The 20433-nt window shown below is 44.8% G+C and overlaps 1 protein-coding gene and 1 long non-coding RNA gene across 13 annotated transcripts in view; one reads left to right on the top strand and one right to left on the bottom strand.

Moving 5' to 3' along the window:
• Positions 1-20433, top strand: part of TNRC6C (trinucleotide repeat containing adaptor 6C) — a 584248-nt gene that overhangs the window by 288789 nt on the left and 275026 nt on the right. The gene's annotated exons all lie outside the window — the stretch shown is intronic.
• LOC125621213 (uncharacterized) overlaps positions 13131-20433 on the bottom strand; it is a 69214-nt gene continuing 61911 nt past the window's right edge. For both annotated transcript variants that reach the window (XR_007352459.2, XR_012664919.1), the window contains exon 3: positions 13131-13632. This is a non-coding gene — a long non-coding RNA (uncharacterized LOC125621213). The remainder of the gene's footprint in view (positions 13633-20433) is intronic.

The following is a 20433-nucleotide window of genomic DNA, read 5'->3' as shown; positions in this document are numbered from 1 at the left end:
CTGCCGTTCACTCAGATAACCTCATCACTGGCCAGCATGGGGAAAAGAAAGGAGAACAATCCCCACAGTCTCTGCTGGTCCACCTAGTAGGTTGGGGGACAGGCCAGGAACCTTCCCCTCTGGTGGGACCCACAGTCCAAGGCAACTCCTCCTGTATCCAATAGGGAGTTGGAGGGAACCCAGACCCTCCCTCTACTCGGGGTTCCAGCCCAGGGCCCTGTGGATCACAGCTGTCTATAGTGTTTTGTGTAACACCTGTGTGATAGTTGCAACTCCCTGGGCTACTTCCCCATGGCCTCCTCCCAACACCTTCTGTATCCTCACCACAAGACCTTCCTTCTGATGCCGGATAGCGTTTGTACTCCTCAGTCCTCCAGCAGCACGCCCTCTCACTCTCAGCTCCTTGCACACACCTCACTAACAGGAGTGAGAGCCTTTTTAAACCAGGTGTCCTGATTAGCCTTAATTAATTCTAGCAGCTTCCCAATTCACTACAGGTGTCCTAATTAGCCTGCCTGCCTTAATTAGTTCTAGAAAGTTCCTGAGTGTTCTGGAATCGTCCCCGTTATTTTACCCAGGGAAAAGGGACCTGCTTAACCTGGAACTAATGTATCTACCTTCGATCACTCTTTTGTAGCCATCTGGCCTGACCCTGTCACACCATAGAACTCATTGCTTTATTTTATTGAGGTCTAAGGTAAACATGATTCAAAAACAATTAGAAATGTATTTGGAGAATGAGAGTATTCACAACTGCATTCACAACACTCATGCTTCACTAATATCTTGGAATTAGGAAGAAACTTCCCCTTGGGCAGGTTATTCCATACTGGTCTGTTTCAGGGATTCTTGCACCTTGCTGTGAAACATCTGGTGCTGGCCACTGTCAAAAAAAGGATAGTGTTTTGAGGTAGTATGGCATTTCCAATGTTTCTTCGAATAACCCTATTGACATCATTCTTGGATCAGCTTGCAATGTTCTTATTCTTATTCTGATGCCAGACTGATACTGAGAGGCATCCTTCACTGTATAAGTCATTCTTCACATTAACACATTCAACTCTAAGTCTGGGTATGAGACATACACATTGCACTGGTGAGTGGTCCATTTCAGTAGCATTAAAGACCTGCGCAATGTGTAGCAAAGGCCCTACCTGTAATGTGGCTTCACAGCCCCAAAGGAGCAGTGTGTGGTGCAATTGGTCTGGATGTGTGTCAATCAATTGAGGAGGCAGGGACTAAATAGTTTTCAAATAGGCTGGGGAAAGGGTCAACCCCTAGAGATGGTTAGTTCTGCCCCTCGTTTACAATCTGAATCTAAGGCAAAAGAAGCAAAACAACACCCATAGCTGTGGCTTTGTCATTACTCCCTGAATAAGGTACGTTGTCCTGAGCTATCACCGATGTCTTCTGTTCTTCAATACAGCTTTGTATTTATTCATTCACTGGTGAGGGGGTGATTTGGAGGAATAATTTTCTCTTGTTGTTATTTTGAGTGCTGCACAAACATGCATAGGCTCTGCAGATGTTTGGGGGGAGATGGGGGCTGGAAGGATTTGGCCGTCATTCGCCTCCCCTTGCAGACGCATAAGCTAATCCACTGTAGCACTTGATTCCTGAGTTGCATGCTACCTTTCGGGATCAAGGGCTGCCCTCCAGTTCGGCTGCCGAATTACATAACTCAGAAACACACCATAAAGAGGGTCAGTTCCTGCTGATATTTTTAAATGATCATGAGAATTCAAACTGAATGTTCTTTGTTTCCACCCCTCCTGGTACAAAGCACCCACCCGTATGCATGTGGAGGGGGAGGAAAGCATTGTATGTGGTTTGATGGAATAGAGCCCATAGTGGTGCTTGTAATCAACATGCCGTGCTAATTGGGGTACCAGCCAGCCACACGCTGCCAGGATGCAGAATTAAGCCCTGTTTTCTAACTGCTGTTTCCTAGCTTGCTTGGCTTTGCTGAAAGGCTTGAGGTTTAATTTTTTGTTTGTTTGTTTTTTCCTCTCTGTGAGACTAAGCTGGAAAGGTGCAAATGAGGAGCAACGTGCCATAGCAGGCAGGATCTCTCTGTGTAGCTGGCTGCAGAGCACTCTACCTAGAAGACATTGCTTAAACCTGTCCCAATTAATCACCCCTCACTGACTTGGACCTGGCAGGCACTGTGCTGAGCCGCTGCTGCCTTCTCCTATTTTATCCAGCTCTAGCTGATTCAGGCGGCCCTGCAGTGGCCCGGTGGTGGTGGCGTATGCTTGAAAAATCTTCTGGAGTGCCATGAAAGATTCATGAGGGTGAAGTGTTAGCATGTGTACTGACTGGGTAATAGGCTGGGACTGTTCTTCCTGGATATCAGGAGGGGAGGGAGGGCAAGGCACACAATAGGAAGTCTTGGCACAGGCAGTTCTCGATATAGCAGCTATAGCTGTGGAATCTGTTATATGTCAACATGACTGCGGCAGCGTCTGTAGAGGAATGGGGAGGGAGCATATTTCCTTTTATACTTACGCTGGGGCAGGCAGTTGTATTAGCTCAATAAAGAATAAAAAGAAGAGAGACAGTTATTAATTGGGCTGGTACAGTGCACGTTATCACAGCTATCCGATCTCCTTTTTGTCTGTGTAACACACTCTTCTTTGGTGTCGTTCTCTAGATACCACTGGAAGGTTCACAATTTCCCCCTTGTAAATAGGTTACTAAAGATGGTAGGAAACCCAGACCCCAGATTCCAGCACCCCTCACCTGTGTTCATTGGGGAGGTTCAGAATCCAGAATCAAATTTTGCAGTGAACCCCTCTCTCTAACTTGGCTTGAAACCAAACCTTGGATCTGAATATCCTTCGTGGACCATGGAATGGGGAAATCTGAATGTTAGTGTCAGGCCCCTTTCTGTGCTACCAGCTAAGGGCCTGATCCTGCAAAGGCATGCCCATGGGCAGGGGGCCACTGAATTCAACAAGATTTTGAACAGATGCAGGGGTCCACACAATGTGCAGTGCATCCCTTTGCAGGATTGGGACCTAATGGAGTAAAACTACAGAACATCTGAGCTACAATGGAATTTATAGGCTACAGGCATTCAAGGTGTATCTTGTGTGTAGGGGTGGGTGGGCTTAGATACTGTAAGTGATTCCTGGCCCCATTGAAGTCAATGGGAAAGCTCCTATTCTATATAGGTTCTAATACCACACTGATCAATGTAGTGTCTGAGCTCCTTCCTGTAATGCATTTAGTGACTAACGTTTGTCACGTATTGTTTGTTCTCTCATTCTCTTTCCAGAGGGAAAAGCATGTACTGGTAGTTGTTTTTTGGGAGAGTGGGGGTGGGATGGGGTTAATATACACGTTGCTATGTTAGAGACAGCAAGGTCAAACAAAAATGTGCCTTGCACTTGGAGTGGAAGGTGGTGAGGTTTACAATGGTCCTTGGTTTGTGAGGGAGTTCATTCTACAGGGTCAGACTGGCCACCAAGAAAATTCTGTCTCCCACACAGGCGAGCTTATTGTTGAGAGTTCTGTTGTGCCACAGGAATGTGCCACAATCTTTGTCCTGGAGCTTTGAGCAAACTTTCACATATCCTGGGCCCAGGCCATGGAGTGCCTCAAAGATAAGAACAGAGACCTTAACTTTGTTTGAAATTCAACAGTAAGTCAGTATAGAGAGCGGAGGCAAATCCTCTGCATACAGCTGGCACATCAGCCGACGCGGTCTGACCAGTTCACGTTGTGGTTGCATGTAAATGTTGAAAGGGACAGGAGAGAGAATTGATCCTTGTGGAACACTATCAGTGAGGGGCCTACTGGTCGAGGTGCAGTTTCCCATCACTACTCATTGGGTGCCTCTCCAGAAAGGTCTCAAACCATTTTAACACATTACCCAGGGCCCCTGCCATCTCTGTCAGGTGAGACAGCATTGCCTCATGGTCAACAGTGCTGAATGCTGCTGATAGGTCCAGGAGGATGAGAATGGTTGTCTGCCCCGTATCCATTGATAGCGGGAGATCCTACGTCAGTGCCATTGAAGCAGTTTCAGTTCCATGTCCTGGCTTGAATCCAGATTGCATCAAGTTGAGAATGTTAGCATCAGTTAGAAGAACTGTTGTTGGCCTTTGCCTAACATCTCTGTGAACTTGCTCGGGAATTGGAGTTTTGACACTGGGCAGTAGTTGGCTAGGTCTGAAGTATCCAGGGTGACAATAGCAAAATGCCCATTGACTTCAGTGGGTTCAGGATTTCACTTTATGGTCGTAGGCATCATGTTAAAAACCTGAGAGACACTTTCCAATTTGCCCTTCCTTTTCTATCTGTATTATAGGTGGAAACATATATATTTACATATTCAGTATATTTGACACAGCAACATGGAATGCAGTACATCTATGAATGATAATTCATAGCACACCTTGAGTGTTATTTATTGAGCATGAAACCAAAGACCAAGATACTTAACTATCTGAAAAAAAAATCAGCTGGAACACCCTGCCTGGTCCTCTGAAATGTCTGCCTCACCTCTGCAGTGCAGTGCCTAGATCATCATATTGCTATTGCAGAATGGAATTTAGGAGTAAAAACAAAAGAAAACTTGTAGGGTTGTTGGTCTACATGCTCAGCCCTTGGGAACAGGGAATATCTCATGTTACACAATAGTGACCCCTTTGTCCAATTAAGGAACAGCACTGATGGGCTCCAACGGGAATCCCATGCAGTCCTCCTGAGCCAGAAGGTAAATATTGGTGAAAAAGCCAGACAGTCATTCAAGGCAAAGAATAAATGAGTTGCAGAATCTCTCCATCCCACTCTTTCTGGATTGCATCCCAGACTAAGTCAAACAGTACAGACATCTAAATGGCTGAAATGAGTTCAGAAGACAAAGTTCAGTGCACTGCAATATCCAGTAATCAACTCACTGCAATGCACTTACAGAAGAATGATGGCTGAGTTGCAGGAGAAGGAGCCAGGAGTGGGATTCAAGTAGGGGTTGGGGGCGAATTATGGAGATCATGAAGTTCCATCATGGATGCGAAGAACACTTCAAGGGGAAGCATTCAGGGCCAGATTGTGACTCACCCCAGGGTGGATGTACAAATTGCAACCTTTGCACTCACCTGAGCATAGGCAGCGTGAGGCTAAAAGTGTTAGTGGAACTAATCACTGCAGAAGACACAAGGCATGATCCCACCCTTCCATACCAGCCTGCAGATCTGGATGGTCACTTGCATGCTGCAGACCCAGAGCTCCAGGGAGCAATGTGTCCAGCTGAGGCACCTCACTGCCCTCAAGTGCAGATGAGCCTTAAATGCACAATAGAGCCCTTAACCTTTATAGGCACAAGACATGGGCACTCCCTTTGCTTGTAACTGTTTAGTACAGCCCTAGTAGAGATAACAAATAACCCTCAGATTCAGAGGACGGAGGTAGCTGTGGTGCTCAGAATGAGGGATGAGAAATTATGCTTTGTGCAACAATCTGTGTGCTGTAGGGACCCTTCCTAATCTCTCCCATGCTTGCTGATTATTCTAAAGCAGGAGTTCTCAACCTTTTTTGAATCATGCCCCACTTAGCATTTTTTTTAACTTGACGCCCTCACCTCCCCCTACTTCCCCTCAGAAGTGAAAAGAATACTGTCTGGCACACAGGGTTGCAATTCTACTCCAATTGGGCCCAGCCAGCTGCCTCTCCTTCATGATGGGCAGGTGCAGGTGTGTGTAGAGGTTCCCTGAAGGCAGAGGAGAGGTCATGTTGCAGAGTAGGGGCCCTCAAGGCAGAGGTGATGGGTGCAGGACCTTAACTTTTGTTTTGTAACTGAGTAGGTGTCAAGTTAGCAGCAGGGCTCTTTACCCTCCAACAAGGGCTGGATACCCCCCCCCACCCCATTTCTCCAATCCCCAGGGTAGGATGGTGGGGCCCAGCCCCTGTGCCCCAGAGGCTATCCCAATTCAGAGATCCCTGAAGGGGGGGCTAGCACCACTGGGCCTCCCCTCTTCTATTCCTGTGCCCTGTGGGAGGCACAAACCCCAGCCCCCGCCCCCATCCCACTTACTAGGTATGCCCCAAGGTCATCCCCTGGTGCAGCCAGATAGCCAGAGAAGCAGTGCTTAATTCATAAGAAGTGCCAGGGCTCAAGCAATATTTTTACTTTCAGAACTGACACAACAAGCCCAGAGGTGCCAGGGCTATGAACTGCCAGGCCCAGAGGTGCTGAGGCTCAGCCCTGGCAAACCCCAGCACAAATTAAGTGCTGCAGAGCAGGTAAAATCCTTGAGGCCACACAGGAGCCACTGCGCTCGGTGGCCCAGGCTGGTTGAAATGCGAGGCCAGCACTAACAGGGTCAAGTGCAGGCAACAGCACTCTGTGAAGAACCTGAGGCAGTGAGTGGAATGAGCCCCCAGGGAGCCCAGCCCTGACCCACCTGGGTCCCCAGCCCTGTCCTCTTCCTTGTCTGCCTCCACCACTGCTTCTACTGGGTCATGACGAAGGGGCAGCTGGGCCAAATTTGAGCGAGTGGCATAAATTTCTGAATTAGAAGGCTTGCTGTGACCCCCATAGAAAGTTTGACTCATGCCCCAGGGGACACCCCTCTGCTGCCCCAGTTGAAAACCTCTGTTGTAAATAGACTGTGAGATGTCTGGTTATTTAGTGGACTGGTCTAGATCAGACACGATACCCTTGACTAACACCTGTTTCCCATTTGGTTACACAGATTTTATGTATATAAATAAAGAAGAGTCACTTGTCACTTTGTGTGTCTTTGTCACTCTGAAGCCCAAAATCTCTGAGCCAGTGTGAAGGGATGGAAACAATTACAAGCACGGTTGACAGGTCATCTTATTCAGAATATCACCAGGTTGAATCACCACTGGGTTTCATGCTCTGATACCATCCATTTTTTAAGTTCTCAGCCATTTTGAGTTTACAAATTACACCTGTGTGACAGGTTTCAGAGTAACAGCCGTGTTAGTCTGTATTCACAAAAAGAAAAGGAGTACTTGTGGCACCTTAGAGACTAACCAATTTATTTGAGCATAAGCTTTCGTGAGCTACAGCTCACTTCATCGGATGCATACTGTGGAAACTGCAGAAGACATTATATGTGTGTGACAGCAAGACATGTATCTATGCCATGCCAAGAGACCTAGACCATTGCGAGATGGCTCAACCAATCACCTCCCTGGCTGTATACCTAATTTGTATACTATTATTTCATTGGTTATGTGAGGGAGATTACAAAGAGGGTAGATTACTTGGGCCAACTGCCACAGATCTTCAAAGCTAGAGAGAGAGAGAGAGATACATACACACACACACACACCTACCTGAAGGATGGTTTGAAATATTTTATTTCTTCCAGAATATCTTAATATGCATATGTAATGGGGCACACAAGCCTCCACGCAAGGCAGGAAGGGGTTAATGGGCTACTGAAGGCCCAATGAGCCCAAATTGAGATACCTGGAGCAGGAGGCAGGCTTCCAGGGAAGGGCTTAAAAAAGAAGAGCCTTGTTCAGTTAGGGGGTTGGAGGGGAGGAGGTAGAGAGAGCAGATGTGGAGCTCTCACTGTCAGACTGAGGAAGACTGGTGCCAAGCAGATCTACCAGAGGAAAGGGAAGACTTTATGTTGCTTCATACTGGTTTGGACTTTGAATCCCTGAAGGGGTAGAACTGTAAGTGACCTAGCCAGAGACCTAAATTTCTGCAATCCAGAAGGCATTAGAGATTGGGGGTGTGGAGCAGCAGAAGAGCAGTTGGGAAACTGAGGGTGAGTTGCTGCTTCACCACACAATGCTGAAAGAAGGTGCTCTGGTAAGGACACACTATAACGCCATGGCTTAGCCCTGATAGCAACGCACAAATATCTTTATCAATGTGTTTGGTATTTGGTGTAGTAAGACAAGACTAGATTTACAAAGAGATGTAGGTGCCTAAAGATGCAGATAGGCATGTAGGGAAATTTACAAAAGCACCTAAGCAGGTTAGTCATCTAACTCCCATTTAAATCAATAGGAATTAGGCAGCTAACTCCTTCAGGTGCTTTTGTAAATTTCACTAGGTACCTATGTGTATCTTTAGGCAACTTCAGCCCTTGATCTATATTTGTTATTTTTTCTGGCAGCTATAGTAGGCATTAGTTTGACAGTAATAGGTCTTCTGTTGTCTGAATTTCTGCAGTAAATTTACCTGTGGCTTTTGTTGTTTGCATGTGGGAATTTAGCAGGACAAATTATCCCATTGGGGAATGCTGTTTAATTTCTAAGGAACCACTTTCTTATGGTGATACAAATTTGATTGTAACGACATGGTTACTGTGGCAATAACACAGCAATGATAAAGCTCTTGTGGAAATAACATTATTTTCAATGCACCTGTATGAGTACCCTAAGGACTACACAGTAAAGTAATCTAGAGACTAGTTTAACTAGGCCAAATCTTTGATTCCTTACTTGGTTTTTGCTTAGCACAAATTCAGGAACACAGTATCCCTGAGTAAGGACTGAATAAAAACAGGACAGAATCTGGATTTGGGCCTATCAGTACTGTATGCGAGTCTGATCCCGCAAACACTTGCTGCCCAGTGTAGTTCTTACGGCTATGAATAGTCTCATTGGACCTGATTCTCTTGTCACTAAGGTCCCTTGGCACCACTTTGTCAGTATAAAGGGGTCTTAAAGTGGACATAAATTACATTTACACGTCTTGTAAGGCCACATTATACTGCCAGAGTGGTGCAAAGTGGCTTTATTGTAAATGAGAATCAAGTCTAGTGAGACTATGCACACTTGGCCCATTGACTTCAATGTTTTCAGTGTTTCATTATTAATAGACCCAAGCCACAAAATTTGGGTCTGGATTTCGAACACTCCAGAGTTCATGAGGGCATGCATGGATCCATTATTTTGGTCCATCCGATCATAAAGATAGGAGCCATATGTGACATTTGGCTCTGGATCCAGCTTTGAGGGTTTAGGAGATTCGAAGTAAGGGCATGTGCAGGTCAGTGTGCTTTGTTTAGACCAATCTAGTACTTAATCTGTGGACCTTTGTAGAATGCATTTCCACTAATTGAGACCCTTAGTTTTCTTTGAAACATTGCCCTGATGGTAACTACATTCTATACCCACACATCAGTCAAAGTGTCCAATGCTAAGTCCTCCTGTGCAGAATCGAACTTTTCTTCTATTCACATCTTTAAATTAGCAGACAGTGAAAATGAATGATTGTTCCTTCTCTAGGGAAACATTCTAGGATCTGCTCAACACAACAGTTCTGGATACTAGGCTGCTGCTGATAATAATGCAACCTTAGCTGGGGCCTCTACGGCATATTAAAGCTGAATGTTGCATCATCAGTTCAGCACTGTTTACCGGGGGAGGGAAGGAGAAAGCTCAGTCTCTAATTCCCCCGAGAGTGCAGAATGCTGATGTTTGCGGTCAGCCCAAATCTAATCTCTGAAGGGAACAATAAAAAAAAGCCAGCCCCCCAACTCCTACCCCTTGATCCCCCTCCCCCCCGCCCCTGGTTATTTCTGTTTTCCGGTTTGGAATAAATATGAAAACATGACATTTAAAGTGTGTCCTGGATATTATATTTCCCCAACTCCCCTCCTTAGCCTCTTAATGGTGTGCATGTTTGTGTGTGTGTAAGCGTGTATACACATGCACACATATAAAATACAGCACCTGCTTTAGTGGGGATTCCCCTCCCCCTGTTTCACGTGGATTTCTCAGTGGCAGCTCGCCAAGCTGGAGAAGCAGATCAGCAAAACAGGGCACATAAATTGTGAGGAATTTGTCAGCCTGTACAAGTAGTTGGCCAGGCCCCTTCTGTATACATTTTACTATGTTATGTAAATGCAATTGTTCTTTTGTTACTGCTTATGGTAGGATTGTGTGTGCTAGGAACACAGCCCTGTTGCCTCTCAAGTGTATGTTGTTCTGTACTGTACAGTGAAGGTCAATAAAACAACAATGGTAGGAAGAGAGAATGCAGATTACAAGAGTGGAAAATCTCTGCTAGTAATGCTCTGGGATCCAGTTTAACTAGGAGAGCTGGAAACATGAATTTGGGCATGGAATGGGGGGGGGGCAATTCAAGGTAAAAGGAATTATCTGATGAACCTATTAGAGGGGATTAAATAAAAAGTGAAAAATAAATGCTTTTCATGGTGTTTCTTTGTCATTATTGCTAAAATATTGAAGTTTAAACAAGGAGGCTTTTAATGGAGGGTTGTCTCACAGCATGTATTGTATTCACTGGAGTTTGGTCTCTCCTTAGCTAATTATATGTATTTATCCATCTTATTGTAAGCGTTCCTAGATCAAAGAAATGCCAGCTTATTTCTTCATAATATAAAGAACAAGAATGGTGGAGAGATACTTGTTAAATGTCGCGGTGGTTCTGATGCTGGCACTCTTGCCTCCTGGCCAGAAGATAAGGCATTCAGGTTTCCCATTGAAGGGGAATAAGAACGGGGAACACAACTCCCCTTTCTACAGTACTTAAAGAGAGATGTGTCTAGTAAATCTAGGGAGAGGCCTGAAGGGAAGAGGAGATCCTCTTGTTAACCATTTGAGCTGGAATTTCCCAAAGACCTAAGGAAGGTAGGCATCCAGTTCCCTTAGGCACTTTCAAAAATTCCAGCCCTAATTTGTTTGCGCCAATTCTCAAGTGCATTAGTTATTCCAATCACACATGTTCCAGTTAACAGACTCTCCCACAAGACTACTGCACAACCATGTCTTCAGACACCTGTCCCCCCTCGTCACTGTCGGTCTCCAGTCCCCCCAGCTCTTGATCTCCAATCTCCCTTAATGCCCGTGAGAAAAGATGAGCTTTGCAGTGTGTCCAGAAGGTACCAAAGAGAGAAACGCTAACCCAGATTCCATAATCTTTCAGAGAGAATGTCCAGCCTACAAACCCTCCGTTATTTCAAGTGTGTCCAGCCTGAGCACCTTCACTGATCTCCTGTCATAGCAGGATGGGCCAGGGAGAGAGGTAGTGCATCGCATAACTGGAACCCAAACCTTTTAGAGCTTTATAGGCTGAAACTAGCAACTGGAACTTCACCTAGAAGCCATTGCGGAGGGTTTATGTTATGTGCTTTCTGCATACAACGCACTATTCAAAAGCAGAGTTCTCCATTCAGGTGAGAGGTGTGTAAACATTCAGCCCAATTTACAGGTGGAGAACTGAAGCACAGGTAGGCTGAGTGAATTCCTCAAGATCAGACAATGAGTCAATTGCAGAACTAAGAACTGAACACTGGGGTCCTGACTTACAGTCACCTGCTCTAGTGGCCCATGCACCTTCCTATTTTATAATCATTTTATTTCAGGTGCTGACCTTTTGTTCTACATGTGCAATCTTTTAATTAGTGTGATGTGGGGGTAAATATTGTGTCTCTCTATGGCTGTGGGAAGTGGCTTATACAGGAAAAACATCAGTGAGATCAGAGACATGCAAAGGGTTTCACTATAGTCTGCAGTGGAATAAAGTTTGTTTTCCTGAGCTGTATGACTGTCAGAAACGTGGCTTGCTCTGCCTGTCATAGCCAGATTACTGAATCTTTGGAATGGCACAGAAGTCTGGGGCTTTATTTTATTTTATTGTCCCTGACCATCTTGGCTAATAGCTATTTATGGGCCTATCCTCCATGAACGTATCTCATTATTTTTTTAACACAATTATACTTCTGGCCTTCACAACATCCCCTGGCAACAAGTTCCACAGGTTGGCTGTGCATTATGTGAAGAAGAACTTCCTTAAGTTTGTTTTAAACCTGCTGCCTATTAATTTAATTGGGTGACGTCTAGTTCTTGTGTTATGTAAAAGGGTAAACAACACTTCCTTATTTACTTTCTCCACACCATTCAGGATTTCATAGACTTCTCTCATATCCCCCCTCAGTCATCCCTTGTCTAAAATAAACAGTCTCCGACTTTTTAATCTCCCCTACTATGGAAGCTGTTCTATACCCCTAATCATTTTCATTGCCCTTCTCTTTTTCCAATTCTAATATATCTTTTTTGAGATAGGGCAACCAGAACTGCATGCAGTATTCAAGGTGTGGGTGTACCATGGATTTATATAGTGGCATGATGATATTTTCTGTTTTATAATCTATCCTTTCCTAATGGTTCCTAACCTTCTGTTAGCTTTTTTTGTCTGGTGCTGCATGTTGAACAGATATTTTTAGAGAACTATCCACAATGACTTCAAGATCTCTTTTGAGTGGCAACAGCTAATTTAGACCCCATCATTTTGTATGTATAGCTGGGATTATGTTTTACAATGTGCATTACTTTGTATTTATCAACATTGAATTTCATCTGTTATATTGTTACCCAGTCACCCAGTTTTGTGGGATCCCTTTGTAACTCTTTACAGTCAGCTTTGGATTTAACTTTCTTGAGTAATTTTGCATCGTCTGCAAATTTTGTCATCTCACTGTTTACCCCTTTTTCCAGATCGTTTATGAATATGTTCAACAGCACTGGTCCCAGTACAGATCCTTGCTACCGATTTCTCTCCACTGTGAAAACTGACCATATATTCCTGCCCTTTGTTTCCTTTTAACCAGTAATTAATCCATGAGAGGACCTTCCCTCTTATCCCATGACTCCCTACTTTGCTTAACACTCTTTGGTGAGAAACCTTGTCAAAGGCTTTCTGAAAGTCTCAGTACGCTATATCCACTGGATCATCATTGTCCACATGTTTGTTGACCCCCTCAAGTAATTCTAATAGATTGATGAGGCATGATTTCCCTTTACAAAAGCCGTGCTGACTCTTCCCCAACACATCCTGTTCATCTATGTCTCCTAATTCTGTTTACTATAGTTTCAACCAGTTTGCCTGGTACTGAGCTCTTGCCAATGGCTTTTACTTGAGATGCAATGCAGACCTGCTAGGTTATGAAATCTGAAAACAAACAACACGATTAGCTTGTTAAGAGGGATTCTGATATAATTTCTGCCATTTGTTCCAATTAGTTTCCCCATCCTGTAGTCATAATTTGAGCTGTGTCAGGGTTGAGTCTCAGCCAACTAGCCCTCACTCAAGCTTCAGTCTCCATTAGGCAGTGAGTCCTTCCACTGTCCCTCCGTGGTTGGATAAAGGAACATTCTCAAAGATATAAAGCAAAACTTACTTTTTTTCCTTATGGCATGGAATACAGACATTACAAATAAGATTAATGAATGCAGCAGTTTACAAACATTCTGTAGAGTCTAAACACTAAATACATTCTTATAAGACTATTTGAGCAGCACTAACACATAAGTGAACTTGTCTGGTCTCCAGCTATGAGTTTGTCGGTTCTTAGCTAATGCCAGCAGCCTTGGCAAGAGCTGGCACCTAGCCTGCCAGTGTCACAACTGCTGCATGTTCTTTGGATTTGGATGTGAAGCAATACTTCCCCATTCCCTAATGGAACCTCCCTGAACTCTTGTGCAAGGTGGGTGGTGGATTCAAACCCAGATTTCAACCCAATGAATTATTGTGAAGCGCGGGAGAAGATCGGATCCAAGCCTGAAACTGTATCAAAATTGTTTGCTGACTCCTATCTCTGCAATAGGACATCCCGGGTATTGGTTTGAATTCTGGATCTGGATTTTGCAGCCCATCCTTTCTCTTGCCTGAAAAAGAAAATAAATAATGTTTTCGTTACATTTTGAAGGATTGTGGATGAGAGCAGGAAAAGTCTCTTCCATACCCCCAATCCTCATCTCACTACTATGGTTCTGCTCTGAGCCATTCCAAGACGCTGTTACATTGTGTATGAGAGAGTTGAGGACCAAGAGGGGTCAGTCTGGCGGTAGAGGGAGAGAAATGCTTCATCTCTAGCAGCCCATTCATGTTGGCTGTTGCCAAATGTTGCTGCAGTAGCTGCACAGAAAGGAGAAGAAGAAAAGAAGGGAAGAGGGTGGGGGGGGGGGTTGTGGATTGAAGGGGCATGAGCATGCTGCAAATAGAGCTGCAAAAAACAGCGTCAAGGACACACTGAGAGTCTCACTCCTCACACAAGCAAGGGAATGCAGGGAGAAGTGGAGACTCTGCAACCTCATCTCATCCTGCTGAGCTTGTCACAGGAGGATTTAATGCAGCACGCGCAGTATGCATAGGAATTCAGGGACTTCAGATATTTCAGTGTTAGGGGGATTATAGCAATATTTAAACCCCCCACAAAGAATGAAGGGGGAAGATCTCTCTTGGGAGAAGTTGTAAGGGTTAAAACACAGCCCTGCATTGTCCCTTCACAGCTATTTCAAGTTCAGAGTGCAAGGTGGTGTATGTATTTAGGCTTTTTTCCCCCAAAAAACCTATACTTTGTTAGCTATTTGTCTCATTAGGGCAGGGTCCATGTGGTTCTTTGCTGCACCTTTCACACTTTGGACCATAAGGGATAATAAACAGTAATAGTTAATTATAACGACAGTAATTTAATGCAGGACACAAGTAGGGTGCACCACAATTCCAAAATGTGTCTTCACTGTCTTCCCTGATGTTGTTTAAACGGTATTTGTGTGCACAGGACTGATTGCCAAATGCTACCTGCCGAAAGAGCCTTTTAGGGCCAGATCCAACTGCTGTAAATTGGTGTAAGTCCAACAAAATCAGTGGAGCTATGCCAGCGTACTCCAGCTGAGGATCTGGTCCATAATATTTGATTAGATCCTATCACTCTGAAGCATGAAGTTCAGAATTAGACAAACATAGAACAAGTTACAAAATTTAAATTGTCAACATGACATGTCAAAATATACAAAACAAATATCCTTAAAGCAAACTCTAATAAGTTCTCAAGCAGCATTTTTCTTATTGTGCTTATCTGTGCATTTCTATTATTATTAATGGAAATATTTTTAGTTGGTATGTGTATGTACAGTGAAATTGACATTTACTCATAAAAATCTATTCCTTCCAAGCCTAATTTAAAATGTTTTCTCCCTCTGTAGGTTTGTATACTGTGACAAAGTCCCTCCTCTGCCTTGGTGGGTCCTGCGCTTATTGGCAGATTTGCTCGCCTCTGAGGTTCACGGCAGCCCTCAGTTTGGCCACTTTCGTGGCTCAAATCTGCCGTTCACTCAGTTAGCCTCATCACTGGCCAGCCTGGGGAAAAGGAAGAAGAACAATCCCCGCAGTCTCTGCTGATCCACCTAGTGGATCAGGGAACAGGCCAGAGACCTTCCCCTCTGGTGGAACCCACAGTCCAGTTCAATTCCTCCGGTATCAAGTAGGGAGTTGGGGGGATGGAGGGAACCCGGGCCAACCCTCTATTCCGGGTTCCGCGCAGGGCCCTGTGGATTGCAGCTGTCTACAGTGGCTCCTGTAACAGCTGTGTGACAGCTACAACTCCCTGGGCTACTTCCCCATGGCCTCCGCCCAACACCTTCTTTATTCTCACCCCAGGACCTTCCTCCTGATGTCTGATGATGCTTGTACTTTTTAGTCTTCCAGTAGTATGCCTTCTCACTCTCAGCTTCTTGCGCCTCGTGTGCCCAGCTCCTCGCATGCACATCACAAACTGAAGTGAGCTCCTTTTTAAACCCAGGTGCCCTGATTAGCTTGTCTTAATTGATTCTAGCAGCTTCTTGATTGTCTGCAGGTGTTCTAATCAGCCTGTCTGCCTTAATTGTTTCCAGAAAGTTCCTGACTGTTCGGGAACCTTCCTTGTTACCTTACCCAGGGAAAAGGGACCTACTTAACCTGGGGCTAATGTAGCTGCCTTCTATCACTCTCCTGTAGTTGGCCAATGGAGGCTCCTTTGACTGTGGGGCCTATTTCCGATCCTCCGTCCATTCACGTATCCGGGCAGAGTTCCTCTGGGCGGTGTCCACTGACTCCCTTGACGCCTTTGAGGAGCAGTGGACGCTGTCCGGGGTTCTCTGCTCGGTGACCCCGTCCGGTTCCCTCCGTCTGACCCTTTGATTGAGGGTAAGAGCGAGAGACACTAGCCCCAGCTGTTGCCGCTGGGGATACCATCATTCCTGTCATCTAAGAGGGGTCCTATAATACATGGGTGTCTACCCCCCCTCTCCCTAAACCGCCCACCCCGCAGCCGTGCCCATTTTACCAGGCACTCTCAGGAGAGGGAGGGTCGGTGACACTGGGCACGGCACTGGGTAACTCGAGGGGGTGGAAGACCACGAGTGTCGAGGAAGCCCCCCCGCTCTAGGCCACCAGGTAACTCAGGAGGGTGGAAGACCACGAGTGTCGAGGAAGCCCCCCCGCTCTGGGCCCAGGCTAGCCTGAACACTTCTCCCTCCTGAAAGCTGCTGTGTTATACCTTCTGATTGCGTTGTTTTGTTGCATAGTTGTTTTGTTTCCTCTGGTAATTTTGTAAGCGTTACCAATAAACTTTCTTTCTGTTTCAAAAAAAAAAAAAAAAACCTTCCCTGTTACCTTACCCAGGGAAAAGGGACCTACTTAACCTGGGGCTAATGTAGCTGCCTTCTATCACTCTCCTGTAGTTGGCCAATGGAGGCTCCTTTGACTGTGGGGCCTATTTCTGATCCTCCGTCCATTCATGTATCCGGGCAGAGTTCCTCTGGGCGGTGTCCACTGACTCCCTTGACGCCTTTGAGGAGCAGTGGACGCTGTCCGGGGTTCTCTGCTCAGTGTCCCCGTCTGGTTCCCTTCGTTTGACCTTTTGACCACACTCCTGTCCCTGTTATTTCATTAGTTGTCCCCCATACTCATTTGGTGTCCAGGTCCTGTGGATCCCCCTCTTAGGCTGCGGGGGGGGGGATTCTTTAGCACTTCCCGGATCCCAATAGGATCACTCTCCTGTAGCCATCTGGCCCGACCCTGTCACAATACATAGATACATGCATGCACACACATGTACATAAGTAATACATCACAGTTACATGTATTCATACATACACAGAAATACTATTTATATACATATATTGCACATATATTACATCACTGTATATGTATGTATTTCAGTGTACATATACATTATGTATTTGCACACAGTCTGTTGAGAGGAAGAGAGAAAGTGTCTCAGTCTAGTGCAAATTTTTACAGCTACACTATAAAGGATGGCAAATGTAGGAGTTTGAGGAGCAGAGGGAGCATTATTCTCTCAAATGGAAACTGACAGCACCTTAACTGTAGCCGCACTAGCTGGCGTCACTATAACGATCCAGTTCATTGATAGGAAGTGGCAAGCAAAGCAGATGCTTTTAGCAGTGCTGGATTATGAAAGGGGCAGGCTGCTAGAGGCAACAAGCTATTGTCTGAAACATGAAATTTATTACAGGGCACCATACAAAGCCTAAACTAGGCTAGCCAAATAAATAAATAAAGGAACAATTTAGTATGTGTTATATGTATGCAAAGCTAGTCATATCAAGCAATGTAGTATAATAAGGCTGAACTAGTCACTAATGGGCTATATAGCTTGCTGCCTTTTTTTTTTTTTTTTTTTTTTTAAGATGGCACTTTAATGGGTTTTCCTCAAACAGATGCTTGAGTAGTCACACTCTAGTGGCCAGTGATAAGATTAAAAAAAAGAGAGAGAGAGAGAGAGAAAATAAATAAATAAATTTTAAAAGCATAAGATTGGCAGAACCCATTTGTCAGAAGGAAAGAGGTTGAGGGCGATGGGCAGGAGGAAGAGAGAGAAGCCTGTCAGGCAGTGGGAAAATTTAATAAATTCCTTGTCTGAAGACCGCTGCACACAGAGTTGCTCAAGGCCATTGAAACCTGATGAACCTGTGATAGGCTGGTTGCAGTTTTGCTGGCACGCGTTACTGCTTTGATATCTCACACAAAGGTTGGTTGTGAGTGAGTGAGTGAGAGGCATTGCTGTATGCTTGTCTTTATAGATTTAAAAATCCATGATGAGAGCACCTAAGTATTTAAGTGTGTAAATGTCATCAGTTACTGTTTAACTGAGTGAAATGTGTTGAAAGCAGCAACAGTACAATGTAGCACTGAACGCATGAGAGCTCAAAGAACCCTCCTCCCACATCTAAGAAAAAGTGCGTTTAAAAAAAAGTGTAATCCAAGTACACTGGGAGCGGGAGGAGGACTGAGGGCGTTGTTTCTCTGCAGGGAGGGCAAGAGTGTTTTTTTATTTTGTTTTTCTTATAATCAAGCAACTCATTGCAAACCAGGGTCCCCATCCGGCAAACACTTGTGCACGTGGTTAACCTTTCTCACATGAGCAGACTCACTGAATTCAATGAGGCTACTTGTGCTGACAGAATGGATCCCTGTACCAGCATGGAGCCCATGGGTCTACCTATGTGGTTCTGATTACAGGAGTGGGGCCCAGCATGGTCATTTTTAAATTTAATGGAGAGGCATCATGATCTAATGCAGAGCACCCTGGGTTGGGGCTCAGGAGACCTAAATTATTTTCCTGGCTCTGCCACTGATCAGCTGTGTGCCCTCAGAAAAGCCCCTTCAGCTCTCTGTCTCCCCTCCCACCCTTTGTCTTGTATTTAGACTGTAAGCTCTTCAGGGTAAGAACTGTCTCTTGGTATGTGTTTGTACAGCACCTAGCACAATGAGGTCCTGAAAGTGTTTCTCAGGGGATGATTTTACCCCCAGGCATACAATAGATTTAAATCAGTTCTTATTGTGACGTTGGGAGAACACGCACACAATGGTGTCAAGTAGGTGAGCATTAAGTCTTACAACGCTTCTGATTTTTAGCAGGAATATGCTGATATTATATTGGAAGTGTATACTGGTAAGAAAGCTTCCTTAGCAGGAATGATAGCACTAGAGCAATAGTGAACCATTGCCTCCTCACTGCTGTAAAAATAGCAAAATGTCCAACCAGTTGCTGCCACAGTGATAAAAGTAGACAATGGTTTGCCAGGCATGGTTAGCAGAACTGTGTGAGAGCCCACTACCAGATCTGAGGGTACATTGCTACTGCAGCTGGGAGCGTCCTTCCTACCATGGGCATGGGCTCAGGCTAGCTGCCTGAGTATGTACCTAGGGGTCCAGACAGAAGACAATCCCACGCAGCCACTTGTGCTACCCATTCCCACAGCTACACTGCTATTTTTAGCATGCTAGCTTGAGGAGAGCTAGCACATCTGCTTACCCCGGCCGGGAAGCACAGTCCCAGCTGCAGTGTAGATGTTCCAAAGTGCATTGGCAGTACATTGTTATGTGAGATCTTAGCATGGTAATAGCAGTAGTGATGTAGGCCAGGATTGTGAGACTGTTGATCCCCAGAATTGGACTAGCAGGGGAAAAAGAAAAGGAGTACTTGTGGCACCTTAGAGACTAACCAATTTATTTGAGCATGAGCTTTCGTGAGCTACAGCTCACTTCATCAGATGCATACCGTGGAAACTGCAGCAGACTTTATATACACACAGAGAATATGAAACAATACCTCCTCCCACCCCCCTGTCCTGCTGGTAATAGCTTATCTAAAGTGATCATCAGGTGGCCATTTCCAGCACAAATCCAGGTTTTCTCACCCTCTAGCAGGGGAGTTAGTGAAGTATTTTGGCAGATCTTGTGTGTGAAAAGCCAGCACTATATCTGGCAGTAGCCAGTGTTTACCAAGGCCTCACTTTTCCGATCACTGACTAATTCCATTCTGGTCAGACAGAAAACTTAAAGTAATAATGCCAAGAACTGACCAACTATCCCCAATATGATGCAACTGATTGAAGAGCAAGACATCTGCTATATTCACTCAGCCAAAGTCAACGTTAGTAATAGCCACTAGTCATTGTAAGGAACACACCTTTCTCCACAATGTCATTCGTAACTGGCTGCAAAAGACAGTAAATGTTGAAGTTAAAGTTGTGCTTGCAGCTCAGGAAATCCCAAAGTTCACTCTGCCTCCTTGTGTGAATGCAGTATGGCAGTTTTAAATTACTCAGATAATGCACTATAAGTTTATACATTTTTTCTGCAATCCTAGAATCCCATGTGTAATTACTGTTGTAGTATTGCGTATGCCAGACAAAATCCAGGAATGTCATCCATATGAACAGTAAACAGCAGAAGTACACACGTTTGCAACTATGTTATCTCTTGAATTACCTGACTCACACCCTGAAATGGACTTAAGGAAAGCTGCACTGTGCATGTATGCACAAGGAAATTAGCTTTGCATGATAGTTCACAAGCTATTCTACTGAACAGCACCAAAGGAAGGTGTTCCTGCTGGTTGAAAAGAAAATATATAGTACAAGGCTGTTGCTAGCCTTAGAGTATTGAAATATTTATTGTGGAGAGAAGTGCCCTTTGGAAAAAGTGTCAGTAAGGAAATACTAGGAACATAAAAAATGCCAGACTGGACCAGACCCAAAGTCCACCTAGCACATTTTTCTGTCTCCGACAGTGGCCAGCTCCTGATGTTTCAGAGGAAGGAGCAAAACTTCCTAGTCCATAGTAATTAGAGCATGGTTTAAACCCTTAAGCTTAAGGTTTAGGTGAGCCATTGTAAT

Source organism: Caretta caretta, chromosome 14 (assembly GCF_965140235.1).
Source record: "Caretta caretta isolate rCarCar2 chromosome 14, rCarCar1.hap1, whole genome shotgun sequence".
Lineage (NCBI taxonomy): Eukaryota > Metazoa > Chordata > Testudines > Cheloniidae > Caretta > Caretta caretta.
This window is presented reverse-complemented; position numbering and strand designations above follow the sequence as displayed.